At 43.8% G+C, this 5,659-nt stretch overlaps 1 long non-coding RNA gene across 1 annotated transcript in view; it reads left to right on the forward strand.

The window, feature by feature from the left end:
• LOC113602520 (uncharacterized) overlaps positions 1–5,659 on the forward strand; it is a 34,112-nt gene that overhangs the window by 23,724 nt on the left and 4,729 nt on the right. The gene's annotated exons all lie outside the window — the stretch shown is intronic.

The raw sequence follows: 5,659 nt of genomic DNA on the forward strand, positions 1-5,659 counted from the left end.
AATAAGAAGAGGAAATTAGGACATAGACACACATAGGAGAAATCCTGTGAAGAAGCCAATCTTGCTGACACCTTAATCTTGAACTTCTAGCTCTAGAATTGTGAGTAAGTAAATAAATAAATAAATTCCTGTTGTTTATACCACCAGTCCATGGTACTGTGTTATGGCAGTACTAGCAAAGTAATAAAGGAGTGTAGAGCTAGGCAATGAGTTCTTAGACTTGACACTAAAAGCATGATCCATAAAAGGTAAAACTGATAAAGCAGACCTCATTAAAATTAAAACCTTTTTCTCTGTGGAAAGACTCTGTTAAGAAGATAAAAGGACAAGCTACAGACTAAGAGAAAATTGTTGCAATCCACATATCTGACAAGGGACTAGTATCTAGAATACACAAATAACTCTCTCAATACTCAACAATAACAAATTCAAAAACAATCCAATTAGAAAACAGATGAGAGACATGAATAGACATTTCGCCAAACAAGATAGATAGAAGGCAAATGAGCATATGAAAATATGCTCAACATCATTAGCCATTAGGAGACTGTAAATCAAAATTATAATGAGATATCACTACATGCCTATCTGAATGGCTAAAATGAAAAATAGTGACAATGCCAAATGCTGGTGCAGATGCAGAGAAACTGGAAACAACCCAGCAACTGCACTCTGGGGCAATTATCCTGGAAAAATGAAAATGAATCTTCACGCTAAAATCTGTATACAAATGTTCAGAGCAGTTTAATTTGTAATAGCCCAAAACTGATAACGGCCCAGATGTCTTTCAATGAGTGAATGGTCAAGCAAGGTATGACATGTCCATACCACAATATGCTGATCAGCAGTGAAGAGGAACAAACAGGCCTACGATACACGCAACAACTTGGATGAATCTCCAGGAAATTATGTTAAGTTAAAAAATCAATCCCAGAAGGTTCAAGCTATATGATTCATTTGTATATCAGTCTTCAGATGTCAGAACTATAGACAAGCAGAACAGATTGATGGTGACCAAGGGTAAGAAAAGATGAGGAGGAAGTGGTGGGGAGGAAGAAGATGTGCCAATACCAGGGCAACACATGAGATCTTTGTGGTGGTGGAACTATTCTGTATGTTGACTGTATCAGTGTTAATATGCTGGTGATGTTAACGTAATACGTTGGTTTTGGCAAAAGGTCACCACTGAGGGAAACTGGATAAATGGTACACAAGACCTCTCAGAATTATTTCTTATAACTGCATGTGAACCTACAAAAGTTTTATGTTAAAAAAGAGAGAAAATGAGAATCCTCTCTATAATGATGTGGGGAGATCTCACTATTAAGTGGGGGAAAAAAAAGGATCAGAGAAGTGTGAAAATTTGCATGCATAGGTAAATCTGGAAGGATACATGTGAAACTACTTAGGTTATTCACTGAGGAATCCCTAAGGGTAGCAAGAGGTGGATGGGGAAGGGGGTGTGTGGGAAAGGCACATGTGTTTTTATAATATCGGCTTTTTAACCATGGGAAAAACTTAAAAAAAGAGAAGAAAAAAGATTCTTCTAGCTTCCTCTATAAGGAGAGTGGATTGGAGGGACCAAAGATGGAATTGGAGAGACCAGAAAGGACGCTTTACCCAGCTAGAGAACAACAGAGCTCCACATTCTCCAATGCAGCCTAATCTACCTTTTAAAACAGATTGACTGCTGGGGCATCTGGGTGGCTCAGTTGGTTGAGCGTCCAGCTCTTGATTTCTGCTCAGATCATGATCTCAGGGTCATAGTTTCCAGCCCCGAGTCGGGCTCTCCACTGACAGTGCAAAGCCTGCTTGGGATTCTCTGTCTCCTCTCTCTTTGTCCCTGTCCTGCTCCTGTGCATGCACGCACTCTCTCTCTCTCTCTCTCAAAAATAAATATACATTTAAAAATAAAAATAAAACAAATTAACTGCTCCCCTCTGCTGGGAAAACTTTCTCACCCCTAGGAAAAAGGGCAGTCACTCAGCACAACATTCAAGACATTTCACAAAGTGGTCTACCGCTGATATCTCCTGGCGCATCCTGTCTCACTGCCCCTTGTATCATGATGTTCTTTCATCTGAACTCTTGAAGTACTGTCACACCTTTGTGCCTTTGCCCATGCGCTTCCTTCTACCTGGAATGCCCTTCCTGCACATTTCACACTTAGCATCTCCAACTCTTTAAGATCAAACTCCAGGTTCTCCTTTTTTCTGGATGCTTTTCTGACCAATCCATCTCCTAAAACCCTATATCCAATTAACTGCTCTCTGTTGAGCGTTCCCAAGGCACTTTCTCTTACTGCCATTTTATCACTTGTGACATTGGCATACACTCAGATGTGACTTTAATTAATTGTTACTAAATAATTAATTGAGTGGTCATTTGTTTAATATCTTTTCCCCCACTAGACTGCCAATTTCAGGAAGGTAGGAACCATGTCTGTCATACAATCTCATTTACTGGGGCTCTGTCTGGGATCCCGGGGCTTACTGCTAAGGGGTTCTCTGAAGGGTTTGGGATCTTGAGCCCCCATTCATCTTAAAGGAGCAACATCCTGAAAGGTGGTGCTGGAGCATGTTCTAACTGGCACTGAAAGGACTGAACTATTACTCTCCTTGTTCAGTTCATGCAACCTTATTATTGGAGCCTTACCTGGCAGGCTCCAATGAGCCTCTCTGAGGTTCCAGCCCACCAGATGTAAGGGGTTAAACTCTGCCAGCAGGGCTTGGGGGCAGGGAGCCTAGAGCAACACAGAGGTCACCAACCACAAGTGACTGTTTACATTTAAATTAGTTTAAATTAAATTTAAAAAATTAAGATCCTTAGTCAAATTAGCCATATTTCTTTTTTTTTTTTTAATGTTTATTTTTGAGAGAGAGAGTGGGTGGGGTAAGGGCAGAGAGAGGGGACAGAGGATCCGAAGTGGGCTCCCCACTGACAGCAACAAGTGAGCTCAATTGTGGGACTCAAACTCACGACCGACCCTGAGATCATGACCTGAGCCGAAGTCAGAAGCTCAACTGACTGAGCCATCCAGGTGCCCCAAGCTAGCCACATTTCAAATGTTCAATAGCTATCTGTGGCTAGCGGCCACTATGTGACACAGCATGGAATTATAAAACATTTGCATCATTACCGACAGTTCTATTGAACATCCCTGAGATGTAGAGAATTGCTCTTGACTGAGTGCCTCCCATAAAGTAGCAGCCTACCAAAGTACATCAGAGAGTATGCTCTGGGGTCAGACTGTCTGGGTTTGAACCCCAGCTCTACAGTCACTAGCTGCGTGACCTTGAGCAAGTTTCTTCATTTCTCTGTGCCTCATTTTCTTCAACTGTAAATCTGGAGTAAGTCATAGTAGTATCTATCTCATGAGGTTGTTGTGAGGACTCCATGAGATAATACATGTAAAACTTGGGAACACTGCCCTGGCCCATAGTAAATGCTCGGTACCTGATTTGTTTGGTTTTGAAATTTTTTTCTTTTATACATACATATATATATATTTTTTAATGTTTATTTATTTTTGAGAGAGAGAGAGAGCATGAGGAAGGGGCAAAGAGAGAGGCAGAGAGAGAATCCCAAGCAGGCTCCGTGCTGTCAGCACAGAGCCTCACGCAGGGCTCAATCCCATGAACTGTGAGATCATGACCTGAGCTGAAATCAAGAGTCAGATGCTTAACTGACTGAGCCACCCAGGCGCCCCCCAAAAATGTTTTCTTTAAATCTCATAACAGTCTTCCTGGTGGGTGCTGTCATGAGTCCCATTTACAGATGGGGAAATTGAGGTTCAGAAAGCTGAAGGAACTTGTCCAAAGTCACATGGTAAGAAAACGGCAGAACTGAATTTGAACCCCAAAACCCATGGTTTTCCAGCCCTCTTCCTTTGAGGGATGGGGATGGACGTGTCCCTAGTCCCAGCTGGACCTTGTTTTAGCTCCACAGTCCTCTTTGCCAAGATGAGCTCCTGCCAACCCTACCAGGAGCTCCAAGCACTTGACTAATGCCCCACTGCCATCAGCAGGGGTCTCCGCCATCAGCTGGCATCTGTCAGAAAGCCTTCTCCTTCCTGCTGCCCTAGATGAGATGCTGGACCCGGAGCGCTGTGCAAATAGAACATGAATTCTGCTGACAGGGTAATAATAAGGCTCCTAAATCAGCACTTGGACTTTTTGCTTTACATATATTACTCAAATTACGTGTCAGGGATTAATATACATTATAAACCAGATGTGCCAGTTACATATTTCTCTCTGGAACGTCTCTTGGGTGTCCCCTGAAACTGCTAGTGGTGTTAATCACACATCCTCCCCACCATGCTTGGGCCGTGGTGGGGCCACACTGACAGCAGGAGGGCCAGGCAGGGGTCAGGAAGGATGGGAGGCCTGGCGGAACTATAAGGAACCAGAAGCTGATTTTCTCACTTTGGAACCAGGCCCAGCCACACTGGGTTTCTCAACCACTTCTGTATCTTTCAGCTGTAAAAGCTGTGGTTTTCAGTCCCCAGTGCTTAGCCAGAGTCTGGTACCTAGTACATATTCAGAGGAGGTGGCAGAGGCTGCTGATTGCCTACCAAAGGTTTATACTATCCTCGTTTCCAGTGAATAGAACCCTGCTATTGTTTGGAGCTGCAACGTACTCATCTTCCCAATTTCCTTGTGAATAGGTATGGGTATGTGAGTCAATTCCAGCCAATGAGATGGAAGCAGAAATATGCTGGGGATTTTTGGGAAATCCTTACAGAAGGACCATCCCTTACTTCTGGATTCCTTTTCTCCCTGCCTGGGACATAGTCATGATGGTTACAGCTGCAGCCAGCTTGCAACTATGAGGCTATAAGCATGAAAACAAAAGCCTACGTGCTACCGTGGAGGTGTGAGAAGACAGAGTCTGGAATCATGTAGGTATATCTGGGCCTTTGTACCAGCCCTGTTCTGCCTCCTCCAGATATATATTTTTTTTCCAGACACATTTTTATGTAAGGTAAACAAGCCGTATCTTAAGTTTGCAGTTACTGGAGCTTATCATATGCCTGATGTATCCGCCTTCAGTGTCCCTGTTATCCACAGAGAAGCAACTCTTGGGGAAGGGAAGCTCCTCAGTGCCTGCCTCTCTTCTCTGAGAGACATTCCGGCCCACTCTTCTCTCAGCACATTCCTGCCCACACCCGATTCTCAGTGTTTTCACCACGTTCCCTGCTGAGTGGGCAGTGGATCATGGCCATAGCTAACTGAGTAAGTGGAAGAAATCTGACCCAACTGGATTCTCTCCCTGAGAATTTCAACTGGACCCAGAGATTTACATTCAGAACACACAGACTGGCATCTGCAGCCCATCATGGCCCTGGGAGGGCTTGTTTGGCCTATTCAGCATTTTTTTAGATTACTGATAACTGAAAACATCATGCTTCCCATAAAAATCCAGATTTCTGGCTTCTCTTGAAACAGTGGAAAGTCTGGTATCACTGGGCTCCCATTCCATGCGGCAAAAAAGGCTGCTGCTGAGAAGTAGCTGTTCCCTCTAGACAGGCACACACCCTCCCGGGGTTCCATAGTCCTCACCTGGCCCCACGGTATTCTTATTCATGGCTCCACCTCACCTATTCCTGTTGCCTGCCTGGCTCCTCCAGGTGTTTGAGTTTAGACATCTGCTCTGA

Source organism: Acinonyx jubatus, chromosome A3 (assembly GCF_027475565.1).
Source record: "Acinonyx jubatus isolate Ajub_Pintada_27869175 chromosome A3, VMU_Ajub_asm_v1.0, whole genome shotgun sequence".
NCBI lineage: Eukaryota > Metazoa > Chordata > Mammalia > Carnivora > Felidae > Acinonyx > Acinonyx jubatus.